We start from the raw sequence: 25,667 nt of genomic DNA, 5'->3' as shown, positions 1-25,667 counted from the left end.
AAAATGACTGAGTAAAAATAAAGGTGGGTGGGCAGATGAAATGAGATTGGCAAAATATTGCTAATTGCTGAAGACTGGTGCTGCGTATGTGAAGCTTCTCCTTATTTGGGGGTATGCTTGAAATTTCTCATAATAAGAAGTTTTTTAAAATATACTTTTGCTGTAGGCACTCACCCATTACAAGTCAGGGTAATGAGTCAAGAAGTTGAGGTTATTATTACTCAGGAATTAAGCACTCCCTTCTACTGGCAACTCCCCTATAAATGCCCAGAACTAAGTTTTCATATCCTGAAATCCATTTTTTTCTCTCACAGCCCAAAAAAGCACTGGTGGTTTTTTTCCCACATTATGGAACTCCATTTGCTATTGCTACTTTGGCTGCTCAAGAACCATTAAAAGACCTTTAAATCATCACTCATCTATTAAGTGAAAGAAAATCCTTGAGACTTCCCTGGCAGTCCAGTGGTTAAGACTTCACCTTCCAATGCAAGGGATGAGGGTTCGATCCCTGGTCTGGGAGCTAAGATCCCACATGCCATGCAGCCAAAAATCCAAAGCATAAAAACAGAAGCAATATTGGGACAACTTCAATGAAGACTTTAAAAATGGTCAACAGCAAAAGAAATTTAAAAAAAAAAAAAGAAAGGAAGGGAGGGAGGGAGGAAGGAAGGAATAAAACCCTTGTCATTAAATTAAGGGAAAACCACTCTTCATACTCAGGAGTTTGGGGTGTTTAAAATGCACTATTTAGATAGTGAAAAAGTGTTGAAGCAAACATGGTTGTACTTTGTTGTAGCCTATGTCTAGAGGAAAAGAGGAGTCCTCTTAGAATATTTACAACCTACTTTGTTCTTGGTTACCTAACAGAAAATGGCTTCAGATTAAGAATTAAAATTTCCTGAATCAAGAAGTATTCTAATTAATCAATCTGAGCACATTTGTAAATGCTGAGGTCAATACTGTAAAGATTGGTGCAGTAATTTAATTCTTAGAGGCTATTTGGCTTTCATTGCCTTTAAAACTAAATTTGGCTACTTCACTCACTCCAGGGTGGCTAATTAACAACCACAACACAATTCTCCTGGCCATCATTCCTGCAAACGTCTAACTCCAACCCAGAAGACATCAGCCAGGGTATTAACTTAGGCCCTTTTTATTATAGTAAGCCTATAGTAATATTTCCAACTTTGTTTTTTAAAAGTCTTAGTCAATAATCTACCAGTTGCGGGCTTCCCTGGTGGCGCAGTGGTTGAGAGTCCGCCTGCCGATGCAGGGGACGCGGGTTCGTGCCCAGGTCCGGGAGGATCCCACATGCCGCGGAGCGGCTGGGCCTGTGAGCCATGGCCGCTGAGCCTGCGCGTCCGGAGCCTGTGGTCCGCAACGGGAGAGGCCACAGCAGTGAGAGGCCCGCATACCGCAAAAAATAATAATAATAATAATAATAATCTACCAGTTGCTATTATGGCTTTTCTGTGAAATGTCAAGTGCTATTAAAATCAAGGTTTAGGGACACCTAGCAGAATTTCTCAAAGTGTATTCTGGGAATACCTGCATCAGAATCAACTGGTGGGTTAAAAATGCAAATTCCTGGGTCCCCTCTCCAATCAGACTACACCAGACTCTCCGCTGATAAGCCTGGAATTCTGCACCTTTAGCAAGTGTGGCAGGTAGTTCTTTCACACACTAAGGTCTGACAACCAAGTTTTCAACAATGTGAGGTTTCTCTCAAGTCTTTGAGAGAAGGATAAAGACACAAGTTGAACAGCAGCAGGAAAAAGCAATCAGCCAGCATGTGGAACACACCACAGCACAACTGACCTGTCCACCAGCTGATAAACACGTAAACAAAATTTAGTATGTCCAATCAATGGAATATTATTCTGCCATAAAAGGAATGAAGTCCAGCACTGCATAGCACTACTCTTGTTTGTTTAGCTTTGAAAACATTATGCTAAGTAAAAGAAGCCAGAAACAAAAGACCACATCTTGTATTATACGATCCCATTTATGTGAAATGTCCAGAATAGGCAAATCCAACGAGACAGGAAGTACATTAGTGGTTGCCAGAGGATGTGGGGAGGAGAGAGGTAGTGAGTGGCTGCTAGTGGGTGAGAGTTTCTTTTTGGAGCGATGAAAATGTTCTGAAATTAGATAATGGTGATGACTGTACAACTCTCTGAATATACTAAAAAATACTGAATTGCACACTTTAAAAGGGTGAATTTTATGGTATCTGAATTATATCTCCAAAACTGTTATTTAAAAAGTTAAAGGTGTTGGAATAAAAAAAAAAAAAAAAGAAAAGAAAAAAAGGAGGACATTTTTTTCTTCACCAGAAGAGGCTTAAGCTTTGAAGACATAACTAAATACAATAAGTAAACCTTGTTTGAATCTTGATTCAAACAAACTGTAAAACAGACATTTTTAGACAATGGGGGAAGTCGAATATGAATTTGGAATTATTGTGTACTTTCTTAACAATCATGCTGGCATTGTTGTCAGGTACGATTATGTCTTTTGAGATTAATACTGAAATATTGAGGGGTGAAATAACATGGTATCTGGGGGTCTTCTTTAAAATATTTCAAGAAAAAAGGTAGATAGATGAAACAAGTATGCAAAATAAATGCTGGTTTTGGTTGATAGCTGTTGACTGGAAGACAAATACACAGGGACTTGCTGAATTTTATCATTGGGCATATTTGGGAATTTTCATGATAAAAATTTAAGAATGAAGGAACTCAGGGCTTCTTGATTATTTTAATGTGTTGTGATTCCAAAAATTTCAGTTGTACCTGCAGTGTTAGGGTGAGATTGAAGGGCAAATATTAGAGGCAGGTTCTTACTTTTTAGCTTTTCAACAGGAAAAGGTCAGAGGGAGAATTGAGAATAATTCCGTAAACTCAGAGAAATTAATGGACAGACTAGAAAGGCACTGAGCTCAAAGTTCCTTGGTCATTTTTAGAAAAGAGAAAAGCGGGACTTCCCTGGTGTCGCAGTGGTTAAGAATCCACCTGCCAATTCAAGGGACACGGGTTCGAGCCCTGGTCGGGGAAGATCCCACGTGCCGCGGAGCAGCTAAGCCCACGCGCCACAACTACTGAGCCCGTGTGACACAACTACTGGAGCCCATGCACCTAGAGCCCGTGCTCCGCAACAAGAGAAGCCACCGCAGTGAGAAGCCCCTGCACCGCAATGAAGAGTAGCCCCCGCTTGCCGCAACTAGAGAAAGCCCACACGCAGCAACGAAGACCCAATGCAGCCAATAAATAAATGAATAAAAAAAATTTTTAAAGGCCACTTTAAGTTCTAAGAGGATAAAATTCTTGTTAACCGAATATTCAGTTGATATTTACTCTAAGCAATGAATTAACTTCACATCAAAACAAATTTGTACTTTGATGTGCTGTGTTGGACTTAGGATTTTATTGTTGAGAACTTCCTAATTTTATAATCTTGTTAAAGATTTAGTTGTCTTAAAAATCTAATACTGTACACACACACACACACACACACACACACAAATTAATGCTGAATCTTTGACCAGGGAATTAACCCAAATTGCCATATCTTTCTTATGGGAGCATACTACTTGTTTTCGATCACTGATTTCAGTATTTTTATAGAGTGTGGCCTATCTGCTTCATAATCAGATGCAATTTCCTTCTCAAATGTCACCTGGCCTGACTGATAACCATCTTGCCACATGATAATTAGGACTTGGGGAAAAATTGTTTTAAGTGAGTTTAAGTATGTGAAATCACCTTGACTAGGAAATCCTCTGCCTGGGTGTCAGAAATCTCGGACATGTGAATTACAAACATTTTTTTAGGTTATTGATATTGAGGAAGTTGGTTGCAGTGCCCTCTTTATGAAGATCCGTGGAGGAAATTTCCTTCCGGAATCTTTGTGCTTCTCTTGAGTGTCTCATTTGTTTCCATTTTCTGATTTTCGCATTGACTGCTAAGCAGCTCAGAGCAAAATTTTTGGCCTTCTTTCAGCAAGTGTACAGCGCTTCATGGGTTATAGTCTGTGTACTAGCCCCAGACTTTTATCTTATTTTTCCTGCAATCCAATTTCCTCACTGTTTTTAAAATATCATTGTAATATAGTCTTATAAACTACATTCATATTCTTTTTGGACTAAAATGGGATATAAACAATGAGTAAATGAATGAACAACAATAAATTATTAAAAATTACAAATATCAAAACAAATACAAAAATATTACAAGTCATTTTCATGTTGCTGGTTAAATCCATCTCACTTTTCACATGTACCACTTCTTTCTTTATACATGGATGTCAGCCTCTCTTCTGACATTTATCAACTATGAACGAGCTGGGCTTTCCCACAAAAATGGGACTAAGAGAGCTTCAGGTTTATTATTAGGACTTTTCTACATTGGAAAAAAGAAAGTGGATTAAAAAAGGTCTGAGGAAGGGGACTTCCCAGGAAGTCCAGTGGTTAAGACTCCACGCTTCCATTGTAGGGGGCGCGGGTTCAATCCCTGGTCAGGGAACTAGGATCTCATATGCCACACAGCACAACCAGAAAAATTTTTTTTAAAAAAAGGTCTGAGGAAGATACTAGGAGTAATGTGTTTCTGTGCAAGGCAGTAAAAAAGAAGAGGAACATCTATCTTCCTACAGCCAGGGTCATGTTGTTTATTCTCAGCTTGGCAATCCAGAGCCTGCTCCCTGCTACAGAGTCTCTGTTTGGAAGACTCTGAGAGAAGAAGGATGAAGGGACAGTGAACGGGTGTTCCCTCTGCCACCTTAACCCATTTTACTATGATCTTATGAATATCTGCAAGGTAGTGACTGGCTGCTAGGATTTACTGATAAATTTTATTACATTTCTTTTCGTCAAATCATCTTAATCACATTTTTAAACCACAGCTTGGGGGCTTCCCTGGTGGCGCAGTGGTTGAGAATCTGCCTGCCAATGCAGGGGACACGGGTTCAAGCCCTGGTCTGGGAGGATCCCACATGCCGCGGAGCAACAAAGCCCGTGAGCCACAACTACTGAGCCTGCGCGTCTGGAGCCTGTGCTCTGCAACAAGAGAGGCCGCGACAGTGAGAGGCCCGCGCACCGCGATGAAGAGTGGCCCCAGCTCGCCGCAACTAGAGAAAGCCCTTGCACAGAAATGAAGACCCAACACAGCCAAAAATAAATAAATTAATAAACCACAGCTTGCATCAGGTCCTATCATCCTCCATTTTAAAATGCTTGAACATCTACACACTACTATATATAAAATAGACAACTAATAAGGACCTACTGTATAGCACAGGGAACTCTACGTAATACTCTGTAATGACCTATACAGGAAAAGAATCTAAAAAAGAGTGGATATATGTATATGTATAACTAATTCACTTTGCTGTACAACAGAAACTAACACAACATTGTAAACTAACTATACTCCAATAAAAAATTAATAAAAAATAAATAAAATAAAATGCTTGAACGGCTTTCCATTGTTCTCAGCATAAAACACAAGCTCCCCCCAGGGCCTCCTGCATGGTCTAGCCCCAATCTCTTTATCAGGCCACTCTGCTACTACATCCTTAAGTTCCATTTACACTCTGGGTTCCTTAACAGGTCAAGTGCTTTCCAGTCTACCTCCGGGCTCTACCATAAGCTGTTCTTTGTGCCTGTAGACCCCCAACTCCACTGGAGATGCCTACCTTGATCAGCCAATCAAACGCAGGCCACTTGTTTCCCTTCGCTCCCGACTCCACCCACCTGAGGAGAGCAATGTAGTATAGCATTTTGAGGGGCTCTGCCTTCAAACTGTTAGGGTTCAAATCCAAAATCCACCACTTGTTAGCTTCTCTGTTACTTTGGAAAGTTACTCGACATGTCTCGGCTTCCCCACCTATAATGTGGGGATGATTAAAAATATTTTGAGGATTAAATTTGTTAACAGAAGGTAAACTCTTAGAACAGGAATAGAAGTTCTCACTTTAGCACATACTCCAATTTAAACCCACTTAATCGTCTGCCAAGTTTGAGTCCGTCACCTCGGGAAGGATTATAGTGCCTCCCTCCCTCCCTCCCTCCCACCTCACCCCCAACATAGCCCCCCCGCGCCACTCCCACCCCTCCAACATACTTATTGAACGCTGCGAATGAATGAACAGAGAGCATGAAGAAAGGAGGCTGGTCCTCCCAGGTTTAGGAGGGACCATGGGGTGACAGTGTTCAAGAAGCTTACAGTTTAGCAGGACAGGTTCTAAACACATACTGAACTTGTGTAGTCGTAAGAAGGGGAATCTCTTGGGTCCTGCCTCAGCCCTGGGGTAACTGCTAGAGCCTCCTAAGGAGAGTCCAGAGGAAGGCACGTTGGCCTCAGAGAACCAGATCCACGAGCGCCAAAGCCTGGGGAGGTGTCAAGACTCCTGGAGCTTCCGAGAAGCTTGCTCCGCGTAGGCTTAGCTCATGCTGCCGCCACGGAAAGACCAGAAAGACCCCTGCCGGCAAGGGACCGCGGGCACCAATGGCCGGACCCGCACCACCCGCCTCCGGAGACTTCCCGGGGATTGGCTGCCCGCCCCGCCCCTACCCCCTCCTTCTCCTCCTCCCGCCCCGCCCCTATCCCCTCCTTCTCCTCCTCCCGCCCCGCCCCTACCCTCTCCTTCTCCTCTTCCCGCCCCGCCCCGCCCCGCCCCGACTGCAATGTCTCAGCGCCGCACGCCCGCATCGCCCTCAGTCTTGCTGAATTGAGCGGTGAGTGTGGGTCAGCGCAGTGAAGGGGCGGGGGGGTGGCACTCGGCCGGTCCCCGGGCCCGGGTGGGGCTGGGCTTGCCCCGTGTCCCCTCGAGCTTTGCCCGCCCGGAGCTCCACTGTTCCCGGCGGCCAGAACGCAGGGGTAGAGCAGCCCTCGGCGGCCTGGGGGGGGGCGGGCGACCGTGCCCGTCTCGGGGCCGCGCTAGGCACACGCGCCGCGCCGAGCCGCGCCGAGCCGCCCCGAGGCTTACCGGCGGCCAGGCCCGGGCGCGGTAACAAGTTTGCGCTTTGCTTCCCCAGGGCGCAGCCGCGGCTACTTTGCAGCGGTTTCGGGCCAGGCCCAGCGGCGGCGGCAACAGCGGGTCTCGGACCGACCGTGAGCCTGGGGAGTTTGTCTCCAACGACTGTGGGTGCAGCGGTCTGAGTTCTAAAAGCAGGTATGTCCCCGTCCTTGAGTGAGGTGAAATGAGCCGGGCCCGAGCACGTGGCCAATGGCGACCGGAGGGTTCCCAAGCACGTGTTTGGTGCAAAGGCCCGAAGCCGGCCCTCCTTTAACAAAGGAAACGGACGTTCACAAGCAGAACAGCTGCTTCTAGTGGGTTTTCAGACTCGGTTAAAGAAACTGCTGAGGTCCACGGACACTGACGAGAGGAACGCAGGAAATCGTAGAGAACCCTGTGAAAAACCCAAATCGCCCTTTCTTGTGCCCTTTTAAGGCTGACGCAGTGCCTTAAGAGGCTAACACAGAAGGGTAAAGAAAGTCTCCATAAAACCCAGAGAAGAGATTGTAGAACTCCTCTTTGGATCCTGTCTGGAGTCACAGCTGAACCAGAAGGTTTTCATTGTTTTAGCACCTTAGTGATATTTGTACAGTTAATAGCAAAGTGATAAACTTATCCTTAGGTTTGACGGTACCTTCAGGCCTGCTTTTTAGACTCCTCTGGGGATACCATACAGTATAGAGTATTTGGATCTTGTGGTCATCTCTGAAGGTGGAAAAAAATCTAGATGATGGAACAGGTGTACAAAAGGCTTTTTCTGGATATCCTTTGAGACAAACTGAAAAGAATACCTCAAAGGTTTTTTTGTTTGTTTGTTTTTCTCTATTCAGAAAGGTAATTTTAAAACTTTTCTTTTTATAGGTTGAAGACTACAAGTACAAGCCAGTGAAGCTGGAATGCCCTGACACTGGTATTTTAGCTGACTTAAACCAACTATCACTCTGCAGTTGACAACACACAAGTGCCTCCAATGAGGTCAACTATTCTCACGTAACTTGTAGCAACCATGTATCTGCCCTGGCTTGGGAGTTTAGGGCAGTGGGGTAGTGCTGGTGGTTTAACTCTCACAGCTCTGTGAAGTGGATACTGTAAAATTACAGGTGAAGCAGTAGTTCAGGTAGTGAATTGAGATTCCATCACATATGCCTAGCCCTGAACAGGGAGCCTCATATGTACCTTTTTGGCTAGGTAAACTATGAAAAGTCACTTATCTCTTGAGATTTAGTGTCCTGGTTAAACGGTAGAAGTATTCAGATGGGGATTAGGTCAGTTTGGGGGCGGGGAGTGTTAAGGACCAGAGACTTACTGTTGAGAACATAAGCTCTTTATAGTATATAATTACATTGAACCTAAAAGAAGTCAAAATTTGATACAAAAGGAGCATCCATCAGCATGTTAAATGCTTCTGATGAATGTAGCATAATGAGCTGTAAAAAGGAATTTAAAGGACACAATGATGCTAGATAGTTAGAATTTGAAAGTATTGGAGGTGACGGGAAAGTTTTCATATGGGAAGAAATGTGTCAGTGTAGCAAGATTAACAGCCCAGTGTGTGCTAGGAGTTACTCCTGTTGATCAGCTCTGAATGTTTACAAATACCTCATTTTCCAGAAGTCTTAAAGGTATTCACCTTGGGTTCATTTTTAATGCTTATTTCAAAATATTGTTTTAGCCTCTTTTTAAACGTCATTTCTTTTTTTTTTTTTTTTTTTTTTTTTTTTGCTGTACGCGGGCCTCTCACTGTTGCGGCCTCTCCCATTGCGGAGCACAGGCTCCGGACGCGCAGGCCCAGCGGCCATGGCTCACGGGCCCAGCGGCTCCGCGGCACGTGGGATCCTCCCGCACCAGGGCACGAACCCCTGTCCCCTGCATCGGCAGGCGGACTCCCAACCACTGCGCCACCAGGGAAGCCCGTCATTTCTTTTTATATTCCATATTATTCTGTAAAATCTAGCTTCCTAATATAGGAAATTTATTGAACAAATGTTAGTGTAATCGCTAGAGGGAAAACAAGATAAGGGAAATAGGAAGGGCGTGTATGTGCACTGAGTGGAGGACATGATAATTTCAGATGGAGCTGGTCGGAGAATGACTAACTACAGAAGACCTGAAAGAGCTGCGGGAGATAATGTGGTTATATACAGTTGATCCTTGAGCAACATGGATTTGAACTTTATGGGTCCACTCATACACAGATAATTTTCATTTGTAAGTACTACAGCACTACATAGTCCATGGAGGGCCATCTATAAATTATGCAGATTAACCCCTGCATTGTGCAAAGGTCAACTGCATATATTTGGGTGAAGAGCATTTCAGGCAGAGGAAAAGTAAGTGCAAAGGCCCTGGGGAGGGATGTGTTTAAAGGTTTGGGGGGAAAGCAAGGTGAAGATGCAGAGAAGTGACCTTACGGGAGGATCTGACAGCAGTTTGTGTGCAGGGCTAAGGTGTATATTTTAGACCATTCTAAGATGGCAGCTTGCTTTCTGGCCTCTCAGGCCTCTGAATGCTGTAACTTAACCTAGAATGCACCCATACACTTTCCCACGTTTCTATAAGCACTGTCTTCCCTCCCAAGTGCTCTTGTTATGGATTTCTGTAGCACCCTGTAATGGCCTTATCGTACTTGGAAGCACATTTTGTAGTTGCCTGTGAGCTTGCCTAATTGCCCCTGCCCATAAAGTCCCTCTTGGTTCCCACTATATTCCTGGGGTCTAACCAAGTGCCTGGCATACTATAGGTTCTCAGATATTTAACTTGAGCCCTAAACCCATGATGACTATAGTACAAGGAGCAGTATCATTTATAATTAAGTTTAGTACTATCGTTAATTGTGTTGGAATGAATTATAAATTTCACTCAAGTGGGTGGCTTACTTAGAAGTGGCATAATAAGAGCCTAGATTCAGATCCCCACCCTGTATGATCTTAGACCAGCTACTTCTTAACTTCAGTTTCTTTATCTGTAAGTTGATAATAATGACAGTTACTAAAAATACCCTGGTGAGTAGTAAGCACTTAGTAGTGCTATAGGGCCATTTTGACAATACCGTATGATCACTGTAATATTGAATCAAAATGAAAATGCTGATATTTGATATTTATATGGTACTAAAATGCTGGCTTTAATGTTCATAAAAAACGATACAGCACCTCCTAGGGCCAGGTACTATTCTAGGTGAACACATCCATGAACATAGCAGATCAGTGGATGTGATTGCGACTGGTCCATTGACGGAGGCCTCCAGTGTAAAGGCTTGTGATGCTTCCTTAATTGAGTGCTGTGACTAGTTAGCAGTGTGGTGGTGGAGAGGGTATTCGGTAGGCTAAAAGCCTAGATGAAGTGACTTCAAATGCTAACTACAAAAGTCTGAAGGCTCTAGCAAAGATCCCAAGGATGACCACTGGTTTCACAAATGGCTCCACTCCACTGAGTCCTGGTGTTGGTTCTTTGCCCCTTGAGGAGTTACTTGGGCTGGGTAGACAGGTGGAGACCCTGGGTCTGCCACAGATCCTCCCCCTCCCACTAACCAACTTCAGCCAGTTACAGTCTTGTTCATACTTTGATTTTCCAGATAATTTTTTTTTTTTTTTTTTAGTAACAAGGCTTTTGGCTAAAAAGCTTGAAGTCCACTAGACTAAACAATAGCAGGTGAAAGATGTGAGCAGTTTTATAGCCAGGGGGTAAAACTTTGGAGGAAAGACAAAACACCTCTTTAGTTGCTTTGGAGTCCAGAGTTTAGAACTATAGAAACACTAGATCTGCGCTGCCCAGTAGGACAGCTCCTAGTCACACGTGGCTATTTAAGGCAAAACTAAAATTAAAAAATCAGGCCCCCAGTTGCATTAGCCCCGTTTCAAGCCCCTAGCCCACCTGTGGCTAGGGGCTACGGTACTGGACAGCAGATACAGGACATTTCCATTGCTACAGAAAGTTTATTGGCAGTACTGTTCTAGAGGTTATATGGTGAAGACAGAAGGAAAACCTAGAGAGATGGTGTAGTAGGCCCGAAAGAGATCAGATTCTCGAACCTGTAAATGTTACCGTATTGGAAAGAGGGTCGCTGCAGATGTGATTAAGGGTCTTGAGATGGGGAAACTATCCTGGATCATCTCTGTGGGCAGGCAGGAGATTCCATGAACAGAGGAGGCCATGTGAAGAAGCAGATTTAATGTTGGCCTTGAGATTGGAGTGATGCAGTTTCTAGCTGAGGGATGCTGGCAGCCACCAGAAGCTGGAAGGTGTGAGGAACATGTTGATTCCCGGTCCCCCAGAGCCTCCTGGGGGAGCATACACTTGATTTGATCCAGTGGAGTTGATTTCTTACTTCTGGCCCACAGAATTGTGAGAGAATACATTTCTGTTGTCTCAGTAAGCCACCAAGTTTGCGGTAATCTGTTACAGCAGCCTCAGGTATCCAATACTGATGGAAAGCTTAAGATCACAAATACAGCCAGAGCTGGAACCTCACCACACCACACCACCTCCTATGCTGTGTTTTCACTAGTACCTTACTGGTGGGTAGGTGAGGGTAGATCTTAACTGTTAGTCAATTTAGAAATTTTCAGAGGTATGGCAATTGTTAAAATTTACTTAGATTTGCATCACAAGAGTTATCAGCATGTGGCTAAAATATGGAGGATTAGCAAATACTTCATAATAAAATACAGATTATCAAAACAAGTATAAGAAATCAATGTATGATTTATTGGAGTGTCATTTATGTATACTTTTAATAAATTTCATTACACAGTACAAAACACCATCCAAAGTTCAAGTTGTAAAAATCTGGTAACGAAACTAAAACAATAGGAAAAAATTATGTTGGTTATATAATTTTTGCCTTGTAGGCCATACAGCTTTGGCTAGCAGCGTCCCAGAGGTAACACAGACTTGTCTCATGTTTCCACAAAATGTAAAACTGAATTTCTGGGAGGTTTAACAAAAACAGTATTAACTAATAGAACTAGTTTTCTCAGGGTCACTACCACAGGGCTATGACTTGTCATCCATACACTGGAATTTTGATGTACTGAATATCTAGGTTACAACAGTACTGATACTGAATAATGGCAGCTTCATGCTAGAGACTGGTAAGGAAACTAGGGCAAAGACCCAAGTTTCTGAATAAGAAATTCACACTTGTTGAACTCAGTGTTCTTATGGGACCATCACACTCAGTCAAATAAAACATGGAAAACCTGAAGGTCAAAACTCAGTCCTTGTTGAAAAGATTGTGTGTTGTTTACATGTTGCTATTCACAGTATTGCCTTTTGAAACTCTTCTCAACCTATGGAATCTCATTCTGATGAAAGAAGTTAGGATCAAACTGAGCCCTATTTGTCTACCTTTCATACCAAGTTGCAGACCTGAACAGTTTATATCTGAAAATTTATTTAAAATTGGAATTTACATAACGAATAGGAGGTTTCATTAACTTTTGACCAAAATCAGGTCCTGACTGGGGGCTTGGGGGAGGGGGGGTAGAAGAGGAAAGTGTCATAAACTGCCCACCATTCCTTGCAGTCTCTTCTGATTCTTTTCTTGCTAACAGACTTGAATACCTGTTTCCAACGTCTCCCACAACAGAAAAGTTTCATTATTACAAGTCTGAATATTTCTGCCTAAAAGTGGCCACGATTTTTTGAGATGTTTCCACATAGTTACATTGATCTCTAGCTCCCTGTTTAAGGTTTAACTCCCAGCCTGCAGGTAACCCGATTATTCAAATGAACTCAACTTGAAATTAGAAATGCTCCCATGTTGAGTTCCTCATTCTGAGCTAATGATTTGCTAGGTTCCTCCTAATAAACTTCTAGCTCCATGCTATCTACTTGCACACTCAACTCTACAGGTTTCACTCTGCTTAAATCACTGTTAAGTGGCTTAAACCTACAGAGCCAATGAAAAATGTCTGAAGAAGCTCAGCTCATTTTAGCTTCTCCAAAACCAATGAAACAAAATTGTAGGCCTGCCCTGAATATGCACCCAAGTGGCAGGTTCCTGTGCAAGCTCTATTTTGGTTTGGCCTCTACAGGATCACTGACCACAACAGCAGGAGAGATCATCTTGCTAGAAAATTTCTTCAGGTGCAAGTTTTCTTTCAGAATGAGTTGGTCTAAGTTTTCACCCGTTTTTTTCTTAGTTGGTTATTTGAGCAAAACAAATTACGACCCTCTCAGTTTGCATATGTCCCGTGGTGACTGGCCAGCCACTTCTTGCATCATCGTGGGTATCATCTCTGCCTTCTTTGAACCTTTTATGCCAAAGACTCTTGCTCTTGACATTACTTCACCATAAACTACATTTAACATTTCAAGTGTCTCGCTTGCAGATTTACTTAACTTTACACAAAGTGTAATGTGCATTCTTTGCTCTAAATTATGGTCACTCATTTTTATGGTTGAAAAAAAAACCTGTCATATCTACTCACAAAGATAGCTGGCAACCTTGAAAGCACTGTTGTGGCCAGCTGAAACGTGTTATAATAATATCCGTGCAGCAACCACTCATCTGATGTCAAAAGCCACACATGAAAACTTAGTCAAAATTAAAACAGAAGAGTGCAAATAATCTTTGAAATACATTAACGATGTGCAGGGAGCATTTACCCCTACCCTCCCCCCGCAAAGAACCTAAGATAAAAATACATCCTAATGACATTATGGAAGCTGCCACCTGGCTTGGCTGTATATTTAGAATGAGCTAGTTCAAAATCTTTTTTCTAATTGATAGGCCAAATGCAAGATACCAAAATAGTTTACTCCCAAATATATAACAAGGGAATGGATGCTGTTGTCTCCAGTCTGCTTTCAATTTTGGTTATATACCAAGAAGCAGAGTTGCGGGATCATATGGTAACTACTTTTTTGACAAGCAAACTGTTCCATGGCAGCTACACCATTTTACATCCACCAGCAACGCACAAGCGTGCCAGTTTCTCCAGCTTCTCTTGTTATTTTCTACCAAGTTTCACAGTGGTACATGAAAATTCAGGTATCTACAGGTCTAAGTATTTTCGCAATCCTCGTCTGCCTTTCCCCCCCGCCCTTCTTGGCAGTGCTTTTTCTTCAGTGAAAATACAGACTCAGGCTCAAGACTTTTAGTTAATATTAAGTATAAACTACTTTAAAATAACTTTTTGTTGTTTGCCATGCGCAAGAATTCAATACATATTGACACGCTCCTTTACTGGAGGAATCTGCATTACCTTTTTAGGAGGTGAATAGGGCTGCTTTTAAGTGTCTGCATTAGAAACGAACTTCAAAATGTAGATGTGACCTTATCCTCCCTTAACTATCGGTACAGCAGCCGAATAAGCACGAGCTAGAAACAGGCTGGGACAAGAACCGACCATTTAAGCAAGGCAATTCATTCCTCTAAGCATTGTATCTCACCGTACTGCGTGCACTCAAAAGTGCGTTAACCATAGAACCACAAACTCGCCCACTATTTTTTTTTTTTTTTTGCGGTACGCGGGCCTCACACTGTTGTGGCCTCTCCCGCTGTGGAGCACAGGCTTCGGACGCGCAGGCTCAGCGGCCATGGCTCACGGGCCCAGCCGTTCCCCGGCACGTGGGATCTTCCCGGACCGGGGCACGAACCCGTGTCCCCTGCATCGGCAGGCGGACTCTTAACCACTGCGCCACCAGGGAAGCCCTCGCCCACTATTTTTAATTCAAATGTCCCTTCCAAGGTTGCAAACCGTTCAACACAGACGGAGCGAGCGTCAGTACCCGGCAAGGCCCAATCAGGTCGCGCTTTACTACCTTGGGTTCCTCCTGCTAAGCGGCAGAAGAGCCGCGCGGACCGCGAATCTCCGCCCGGCGGAGGATAAGGCATGGGAACGCGAGGAAAAGCCCGAGCTCGGGTGGCTAAGAGAGCCCACGGCCCGGGCCCCGCCTCACCTCCGCCTCGGGCACCGCAGGTCCGGGGTTCGAGACAGGCAGCTACCTGCCTGCGGCTAGTCAAACTCCCTGGCCGCGCCCACTGTCCCTGGACGCCACTCGGCCCAGGTTGGGAGCGGACGGACGCTACCAGGGGGTCCGAGGTACCGGAAGTGGGCAAACCCCTCGGCAGCGAAACCAAGTGCCCAAGGACCGGAGAAAGACCCGCACCCTCGCGAGAGTTCTGACAAGCCCCCACAGGCCGCGAGAGCCCTGGGGGACGCGGTCTGCCAATCACCAGATGGAGGCGGTCCTGGGCGCACCCAATTGGCTAAACACGGGAAAGCTCGCGTCCCGTTGGCATCTTTTCCGGCCCCAACTTCACCTCCTCAGCTTGAATCCCCGCCCCATTTAGCGGCCCCATATCTCAGCTGAGAAGGTGGGGAGCAGGAGGGGAAATGCCTACGCTTCCCCCCAGTTCCTAGTGCAGGAGCTCGGGCTACCTGAGTAGAATCCCAGCTCTTCACCCTAGAAATGGCATTTTAGGACCATTTCACGCCCAGATTCTGACATGACCTGTCTCATTCCTAAGCTCAGCATTCTACCCTGTGTCCCCAAACTGACCCAGTCCTGGACAGAGAGCTGATTTCACCTGTGCTTGGGAGAAAACAGGCTTCCATGGACTTTGCCAAATTAAAATATTTCTCTAAAAGCTTTCTCATCTCCATACCTACGTCTTGCTCTGCATAGTATGCAGTGAGAATTAAATTTAAATTGCTTTTTTTTTTTTAACAATCGCTAATCCTCCTGTGCCTTAACTCATTAAATCATCAAAATAATCATCAGTGAAGTAGGTACTGTTAATATTTTTCAAGTGAAGAAACCAGAAGCACAGGGGAATTTAGTGACCTGCCCAAGTTCTGTGTTCGCTCTCCAAATAGGAACTATACTCTGTCCTCTTCACCCCTATCTCCCTTACTTTATTTCGGGACTTCATAATTGCTGGATTACTTCTACAAACAGCCCCTTAACTCCTCTCCTTGCCATCCTCTACAAAGCCAAGGATTAATCTTCCTAATGCAAATCTGATCATGTCCCTCAAATCCTTCTGAAGTCTCTGAAATGTCAAATCCGTCTGTGGCTCCTTATTGCCACTCTCTGGCAGACAGTGCTATTTATTGAAGTATTCACACCTACAGATAAGTACGCAAGCCATGTTGGGTATATACCCAGAAATGGAATTGTTGGATCATAGTTGTGCCAGGTCCAAATTTAGTAGATATTTTAAAGCAGTTTTCCAAAGTGTTGGCACCGATTTACACTCCGATCAGCAACATCTGAGAGTTCCAGTCGTTCCACAGTCTCATTAACTCTGGGTATTTCCCATCTTTTTTCATTTTGGCCATTTTGGTGGCTGATAATTATGTCTCCTGTGATTTTAATTTTCATCTCCCTGATTAATGAATTTGAGCACCTAGTCATATGTTTACTGGGTATTTAGAAATACCTTTATGAAATTTGTTCAATTCTTTGCCCATTTTTCTGAGTTGTTTTTTATTTGAGTTTTCCTAACATTTGATTATAAAAATTTTCAAATATTTAGCAAAGTTTAAGGAATTTTACAGTAAACACAAGTAAACCTACCACACAGATTCTACCATTAGTATTCTATAGAACCTGCTTTATTACATTTCTATCCTTCTCTTTATCCATCTTCATGTTGTTGCATTTCAGTTAATTGCAGATAGCAATACATGTCCTCTAAATACTTCAGCATATATGTAATTAATTAGAATTCAGTATTTAAGGTTTGTTTTGATGTAAAACTTACATCAAATTAGTGTAATGTAAAACTTACATTAAATGCACAAATCTTCAGTGTAGATTTGCTGAGTTTTGAGCAAAGGAGTTTTTCAATGCCACCTCCCAAGTCATTCTCCATTTCCACTTTCCTGGGGGCAATGACAGTTCTGATTTATTTTTTTCCCTGCTGTAGATTAGCTTTACCCTGTTTCAGAATTTCATATAACTAGAATCATACAGTATGTGCTCTTTTGTGACTTCTTTCACTCAGCATACTGTACTCCTCCATGTTGTTGCATGTGTCAGTAATTCATTTCTTTTTACTGCTGAGTAGTATTCCGCTGGATAAGTATACCAGTTTATCCATTATAAGAGGACTTTTTCTGTATGCATCCTTTATCAAGTGTATGTGTTGCAAATATCTCCTCCAATTCTGAGTTCCTTTTCATTCTTTTAAGGATGTCCTTTGAGGGGAAAAGTTCTTAGTCGTATTTTTTTTAATTTTATTTATTTTTGGCTGCGTCGGGTCTTCGTTGCTGCACGCAGGCTTTTCTCTAGTTGCTGCGAGCGGGGGCTACTCTTTGTTGCATTGCGCAGGCTTCTCATTGCAGTGGCTTCTCTTGTTGTGGAACATGGGCTCTAGGCGCATGGGCTTCAGTAGTTGTGGCACGTGGGCTCCGTAGTTGTGGCTCGTGGCTCTAGAGCACAGGCTCAGTAGTTGTGGCGCACAGGCTTAGTTGCTCCGTGGCATGTGGGATCTTCCCAGACCAGGGTTCGAACCCGTGTCCCCTGAATTGGCAGGTGGTTTCTTAACCTCTGTGCCACCAGGGAAGCCCCCCAAAAGTTGTTAGTTTTAACACTCCAATGTATCAACTTTTGATGGTGACTGGTTTTATTTAAGAAATCTCTGCCTACTCCAGGTTATGAATATTCCTTCTCTGTTTTCCTCCAAAAGCTTTAGTTTGCCCATTTAGAATTGTAATCCATTTTGAACTGATTGTTGTGAGTGATGGGATATAAAACTGGGTCCACACATCTTTTTTTCTATGTGGCTATCCAATGAATCCAGCGTGGTTATTTAAAAGATCACTTCCCTCCATTTGCAGTTATCGTAAGTCAGGTGACCACATATGTGTAGACCTATTTCCCACTCTATTCTGTTTGATAGGTTGGTATTGTCTATCTTTGCACCAATACCACATGGTCTTCATTACTACAGCTTTATAATTATTCTTGATAGTGTACCAGTGAACTGAATTTTTAATTTAATTTAAATTTAAATAGCTATGTGGCTAGTGGCTACCATACTGGACAGAGCAGATATAGAACATCCTCATAGGAAGTTCTGTTGACAGCACTGCTTTAGAAGACATCTAGAGGCCAATACCAGATAGTTCATTTTATAGCCACAGGCCATCTTGAGTTATGGCTGGGCTGCTCTTCAAAAATATCTGTGTAATATCTTTTTGAAAGAAATTCAAAATGCATCTTCCCAAAGATAGGTAAGGTGTCCAGCTCTTTTGATCTTGCACTTTTAGCAATGAAAATATTATTTCAAGTGTGGGAGAGTTTAATGCTTTGGGAGACATTTCCTGTGATCAGACACCATAAAATCTGTAGCCCCAAATCACACGGAAAGATCCTTACTCTAGTACCATTACCTGTAGTTTATTATCTGCTGTCATCCAAGGTCACACTTAATAATTCTCTTTCAGAGGGCTTTCCTGGGCTGTCACGAGCTGTGTTTGAGGGTTTGCCCTCAGACCTGCAATCAGAGGTCTGAGTCAGATCTGGCTCCTGTGTGTCAGGGATTCCTCAAGCCATATTGTCCTGTTTATTCCATCAGTGACACTAGAGTCTTTTGACTTGTAAATGATACATGTGTACTTATTATGTCCTTCGGGTGTTTCTTTTTACATTAAATGTATTTATTTCTCCCCACATTTGATACCTTTCTTTTCCAACGTCTTGTGTTTTATAGTTACTGTGATGGCTTTTTAAATTATCGTTTCCAGATCTGAGGATAGCACAGGGCTATAGTCATGATCTAAGTTTCCACTGGGGCAACAAATATTTATTGAGCGCTTACTCTACAAGATGCCCTGTGCTGGGCCCTGGAGATAAACTCTGACAACCAATAATACTGGGTTGGCCAAAAAGTTCGTTTGGGTTTTTCCATAAGATGTAACAGGAAAACCCGAATGAACTTTTGGCCCAACCCAATAGTTACCGTTGAGCATCTGCTCTAACCCAAGCACTTGCATTTGTTATTTTTAATGATCATAATGACACTGTAAGGTAAATACTGTTACCACACTTTTCAGATGATAAAACTAAGGTTCTGGGGCTAATAAGTGCTGGAGCTGAGATTGAAGCTATGAATCCCACCACCACCACCTCTACGAGAGCTATCAGACTTCAAAGGCGCTTTGTTTCCTCTTGAGGAACACATTGTCTAATAGAGGAGGCAAGCCCACAATAACCACAACCCCCAGCAGAACAGATACTACAAAAGGGAGAGGGGGTGAAAGCACAGAAGAAATGAAAGGTGGCAATGAATCCTGCTGGCAGGTCTGTAGGATGTCATAGTTGAAACTAACCTGTGGGAAATGAGCCAGATGGCCCTAGCAACTTGGTCTTGTAAATGCCTCCTGAAATCCTTTCTCCTCCATGAAGTCCTTCTGGAATGATCTGAGGAGAAGCAACAAGCTTCCCTCTCCCTCTCCTCAGTCCTCAGCGAGGCTTTTCTCTGACCCCCACTTCTGAAGAGGCGGCATTGCTAACAAGTGGCCAGTGTCCTCTTTAGGAGAACAACTCTCCAATGACCACCTCAGAACCAGAATCTGTTTGTGCTAGGCTGCTTTGAGACACCCTCCAGAGCAAATATTCAAATTAATGTGCAAAAGGACCTGCAAGGATGGGCCCTTTAAGAAGACCCTGAATGTAAATGTGATGGCTGGATCTCTAGCTGCTATCTTTGACCATACCCTCGATGTTATGGGTTGGATTGTGTCTCCCCTAAATTCACATGTCCAAGTCCTAACCCCCTCAGAACGTGACCTTATTTGGAATGTGATGTTATAGGGTCATTGCAGATGTAATTAGGTAAGAAGGTCATACTAAAGTAGAGGGAGCCCCTAATCCAATATGACTGGTGTCCTTATGAAAAGGGGAAATGTGGGCAAAGAGACACACACCCAGAGAACACTATATGAATATGAAGAGGAAGGAAGAGATACTCCACAAGCCAAGGAATGCCCAAGGTTGCCAGAAAACCACCAGAAACTAGGGGAGAAGCCTGGACCACATGCATTCTTCCAGCCCCCAGAAAGAACCAACCCTGTCGGCTCCTTCATCCCAGACTTCCAGCCCCCGGAACTGGGAGACAATACTTTTCTGTTCTTTAAGCCATCCAGTTTGTGGTACTTTGTTACAGCAGCTCTAAGAAACTAATACACTAAAGACCGCAGAAAAATGAGGTATAAGGAATCTGAGCCCCTGAGAACTGTTATGGACCACAACTTCCGCATCAGCCTTGGTCCTGGTAAACATCTGCCTTGTTCAAGGCCCTGTGATACTGTGATTTATAATAAGAAACATACATCAGGCCTTTGTCCCTGTTTCTGGCACAGAGCTCCTAAAACCCTTGGGATTTCTTAAGTGTGAGATCAATAAAAAGTGTCTTTTGTTATGTTAATGAAGCGACTTTTGGAAAGCACCTAAGGATGGGGGCTGGTTGCCTGAGGACCCAACCCTGTGGTTAGAGGGTTGGAGCTTTTAGTCCCTCCCCCGCCCCGACACACACACGGGGGAAGGAAAGGGGGCCAGCGGTGGACTCAATCACTAAAGGCCACTGATTTAATCAATCATGCCTAAGTAATGAAGCCTCCATAAAAACCCAAAAGGACGGGGTTCAGAGAGCTCTGGGTTGGTGAGTGCGTGGAGATTCTGGGAGAATGCCTCAACGAGGGCATGGAGACTCCACCCCCTTCTTAATATGTTGCCCTCTGCATCTCTTCCATCTGGCTGTTCCTGAGTTATATCCTTTTATAATAAACTGGTAATCTAGTAAGTAAAATGTTTCTCTGAGGTCTGTGAGCCACTTTAATCAGTCGAACCCCAGGCTAGGATCGTGAGAACATTTGATTTAAGCCAGCTGGTCAAAAGCACAGGTAACAACCTAGACTCACAGTTGGCACTGGATGTGGGGTGGGGGCAGTCTTGAGGGACTGAGTCCTTCAGCTGTGGGATCTGATGCTCCCTCCAGGCAGACAGTGTCAGAATAGAGCTGAACTGCAGGACAGCTAGCTGGTATCCAAGCATTACTTGGATGTGTGTGGGAAATCCCCCCACATCTTAATTGGTGATCAGAACCTTAGGCACTATTACTGGACCTCTGTTATTTGCATTAAAACCAATCCTGATACTAAGGGTAAAGATCAAACTCCTTAGGATGACATACTAGGCCCAGTAAGACGTGTCCCCTGCCTTCTTTTCCGCCTTCCCCCTTAGAGCCCACATACTCAGTCACATGGCACTACTTAGCTCCCAAAGCCCTCTCTTAAGCTCTTTCCTCTGTGCATGCTTCTCCCTCCGCCGGTAACATCTTTCTTACACTCTGCCTGTGTTCTTTCTCACCCTTCTTGGCCTGGCAACTTCTTAACTTAGGTTTTTGCATTCTCCAGAATCCTTCCCTGACCTCCCTGGGACTGGCTTCTGATCCCAGGCTCCCAGTGCTTCCTGCTATCGCAATATTTATTAATTATGTTGTAGATGATGAACTACTTTTAGAGTTCAGTGCCTGACCCATCATAAATACTCATTACATCTTTGCTCAACGATGAAGCATCGCCAGGGATTTTCCTTGGCCCACCTATGGGAAGGTGTGTTCTGAATTCCTAAAAAATTTAAAAAAAGATGTACATAGATTTTGTTCGTTTGTTTGTTTTTTGAAGAGCAGCCCAACAATTAACTTAAGATGGCCTGTAGGACTTCCCTGGTAGTGCAGTAGTTGAGAATCCACCTGCCAATGCAGGGGACATGGGTTCGAGCCCTGGTCCAGGAAGATCCCACATGCTGCGGAGCAACTCAACCCTGACCTGCACTCTAGAGCCCACGAGCCACAACTACTGAGCCCGTGGGCCACAACTACTGAAGCCCACATGCCTAGAGCCCGTGCTCCACAACAAGAGAAGCCACTGCAATGAGAAGCCCGCACACTGCAACGAACAGTAGCCCTCGCTCACCATAACTAGAGAAAGCCCGCGCACAGCAACGAAGACCCAACGCAGCCTAAATAAATAAATAAATTTATTGGAAAAAAAAAAAGATGGCCTGTAGCTATGAAATGAAGCATCTAGAATTGGCTGCTAGATGTCTTCTAAAGCAATGCTGTATACAGAACTTCCTGTGAGGATGAAATGTTTTATGTTTCATATGTCATGTTTCATATATACAATATGGTGGCCACTACCCACACGGATATTTAAATTTAACTAAATTAAAAATTCAGTCCTCAGTATGGTAGGTTGAACAATGGCCTCCAAATAGACCCAAATCCTAGTTTCCAGCACCTATTAGTTGTACCTTATATAACAAAATGGACTTTGCAGATGCGATTACACTAAAGATCTTGAGATGGAGAAATTATCCTGGATTATTCACGTGGACCCTAAATGTAATTACAGGTGTCCTTATAAGAAGGGAAGAGAGAGATTTGACTGCAGAACAGAAGAAAAAGACAATGTGACAGCTGAAGCAAGATGCTATGCTGCTGGCTTTGAAGATGGAGGGAGGGGCCTTGAGCCAACCTATGCACGGAATGGAGCTCTAGAAGCTGGGAGAGGGACAGAAACAGTGTTCCCTACAGCCTTCCAGAGGAGCGTGGCCCTACAGACACCTTGATGTTGGCCCAGTGAAACTGACTTCCAACTCTGACCTCCAGAAAAGTAAGATAATAAACGTGTGCTTTAAGCCAACAAGTTTGTGAAATTTGTTACCGCAGCCACAGGAAATTACTATACTCAGTAGCACTAGCCTCATTTCAAGAGCACACTTCTAGACAGTGCAGTTCTAGAATCCTCTGCCTGGTGAGGAAGCATATCTCCTGGACAATACATCTTTCAGAATTTAGAAACTCTGAATATGCTCCTGGCACCCACGATGAATTTATGATACCATTACTTTGCATAGGAAAACCAAGCTAAGAAAGCTCACCTGTCTTCTGCTCAGGCAGATTATCAGACTCATAAATCAAGGCCTTTCTTTGACATCGTGATCCATCTCTTTCAAACAGTCAAGACAGTTTATAAATGGCCTCATTTTTGTCATGAAAGTAGATACCAAAGAGACTTACTTCAATTCACCTTTCTCTCTGGAACACCAGAAACATCGTCAAGTCCAGTACAAATTATATTCTCTTGCTCAATGCCTCACATAATAGTGATCTCGATGTCTCTTTGTTTGCTGTGTACACGTGCAGGCAGGAGTACATCAAAGGTGTGAGGGTGAAAGAGACTCTTCTGATGTTTGCTTCAGAAGGATCCTCACACAATAGTCTTCACGGCATTGCACTGCGGATTACAGTTTTACTGCCTCTACCTGTCTGCACACGTGCGGAGGTTTTGTAACAGTTAACAATTGTTAGGAAAGTAAAAGAGCTACCTTCTTCAAAAATGGTGTGGAGAGAAAACCACCACCAAACAAACTATTAAGGCCATTACCAAATCACTCTGTATCACATTCCTTACCATCAACACTCTAAAATCAGCTGGAAAAGGTGGCCCATAGCCCACCACCGGCAACTTTAAAAAAATTTTTTTATTGTACTGAAATATACATAACATAAAATTTACCATTTTAGGGCTTCCCTGGTGGCGCAGTGGTTAGGAATCCACCTGCCAATGCAGGGGACACGGGTTGGAGCCCTGGTCCAGAAACATCCCACATGCCGTGGAGCAACTAAGCCCGTGCACCACAACTACTGAGCCTGCACTCTAGAGCCCGCGAGCCTCAACTACTGAGCCCGTGTGCCATAACTACTGAAGCCCGTGCGCCTAGAGCCCGTGCTCTGCAACAAGAGAAGCCACCTCAATGAGAAGCCTGCGCACACAACGAAGAGTAGCACCTGCTCACTGCATCTAAAGAAAGCCCACGTGCAGCAACGAAGACCCAAGGCAGCCAAAAATAAATAAATAAAATTTGTATAAAACAACACAAAACAAAAAACACACACAATAAGAAAAAATTTACCATTTTAACCATTTTTAAGTGTACAATTCAGTGGCATTAAGAAAAGAACATTCACAGCGTTGTGCAGTCCTCACCACTATCCATTTCCAGAAATTTTTCATCATCCCCAAACTGAAACGCTATACCCCTTAAACAATAGCTCCCCACGCACCCTTCTCCCAGCCCCTGGTAACCTCTATTCCACTCTCTGTCTCTATGAATTTGACTCTTCTAGGAACTTCATATAAGTGGAATCATGCAAGATCTGGCTTATTTAACTCGGCATGATGTTTTCAGGGTCCATGCATGTTGCAGCATCTATCAGAATTTCATTCATTTTTAAGGCTGAATAATACTCCATTATATGTATATACCACATTTTGTTTATCCATTCACATCCATCTGTGGGTATCGGATTGTTTCCATCTTTGGGCTCTTGTGACTAACACTGCTATGAACATTGGTATACAACAGCGGCATATCTTACTACTAGGCTATGCAAACCTATTTAACCAGAATTTGTGCAGGGTGAGAAACAGGTTTAAAGTCTTCCCTAATTAGTGGTTATAAAATTTGGCCATACATTAGAATCATCTGGGGTGTTTTAAAAACTTTCCAGTGCCCATACTGCAGCCCAGACCAATTACATCAGATTACCTGGGAGTGGGACACAGGCATCAGTATTTTTTGTAAATCTTAGTAGTTGATCCCAATGTGTAGCCCAGTTTGAGAACTAGTGCCCTAAACAGTGAGCTAGTAAACACTGTTTCATCTAAAGTATTCTTCCTTTCCCTACAATATCTAAATCACACTTAGATTTCCCATACTTTCAAATCCAATTTAGCTGAATTAAATTCATCTTTATATTTTTAGGGTCTTTTAAGGTCTTCTAGCCAGAGCACTTACACTTATAATTTAAGTTTGGCAGGGCGGTGGGCGGGGGGAAATCTCAGATATACGTACCATTAGTACAGAAATGTGTGCTCCTATCAGACAAAATGAATACGTTCACGAATACAAAAATTAACTTTTATGCAATTAGATCTAATAATAAAACTAGACACATTTTCTTTCATTTCAGGCATAAAAATTAGCTCCCACTTACACAATTATTTAATATTGCTTTGGAAATCCCATGCTAATGTAATTACACATGAAAAGAGAAAAGCACCATTATTTGCTGGTGATGCAATTGATAATCCTAGAAAATCCAAAGGAATTAGGTTTAAAAAAAAAATCCTGGAGGTATAAAAATAGGTTAATGGTGAGAAAAAAAAAGAAAGTCAATAGGATCCTTGTATAACCAGTCATAACCAGCTGAAAAATAAGAGATCCAATTGAAAACAGTCACAAAAATATATAATACTTAAAACAACAAAAGATAAAGTATATATTTGTTTAGTCATCAAGTATACTGGGTAGTGCTACAGAGAACAGCCTCTGGAGCAGGCTGCTTGGTGCCCACCCTGGCTTCCACCCTTAGTAGTTGTGGAAATTGGCAAGTTATTTAACCTGAGTCTTAGTCTAACCATCTGTAAAATGGAGATGATAACAGTATCTACCTCATAGAGTTGAACAGGTTACACGATTTGAAAATGTAAAGTGCTTAAACAGTCCCTGCTACATAGTAAGTACCATTTCTGTGCTAGCTTTTAACTTTATTACTGGCAGTCTTTTGAAAAAGGAATTGGACAGCAGGAGAACTATAGCATATTCTTGAACAGAGTGAG

General features: G+C 43.2%; 1 protein-coding gene, 1 long non-coding RNA gene and 1 other non-coding gene across 6 annotated transcripts in view; 2 read left to right on the top strand and 1 right to left on the bottom strand.

The window, feature by feature from the left end:
- USP46 (ubiquitin specific peptidase 46) overlaps positions 1-25,667 on the bottom strand; it is a 122,814-nt gene that overhangs the window by 76,377 nt on the left and 20,770 nt on the right. The window lies entirely within an intron of this gene.
- LOC113618786 (uncharacterized) lies at positions 6,667-8,652 on the top strand. The gene is made up of 3 exons (XR_003432123.1): positions 6,667-6,736; positions 7,037-7,173; positions 7,879-8,652. It is a non-coding gene; the product is annotated as an uncharacterized LOC113618786 (long non-coding RNA).
- On the top strand, positions 7,440-7,561 carry LOC113619337 (small nucleolar RNA SNORA26). Its single transcript, XR_003432365.1, has one exon. It is a non-coding gene; the product is annotated as a small nucleolar RNA SNORA26 (small nucleolar RNA).

The sequence above is a fragment of the Aethalodelphis obliquidens genome, unplaced genomic scaffold, assembly GCF_003676395.1.
Source record: "Aethalodelphis obliquidens isolate GAN/ISIS:26980383/991018 unplaced genomic scaffold, ASM367639v1 scaffold6, whole genome shotgun sequence".
Classification (NCBI taxonomy): Eukaryota; Metazoa; Chordata; class Mammalia; order Artiodactyla; family Delphinidae; genus Aethalodelphis; species Aethalodelphis obliquidens.
The sequence above is the reverse complement of the archived record's forward strand: the minus strand, read 5'-3'. Positions and strand labels throughout refer to the sequence as shown.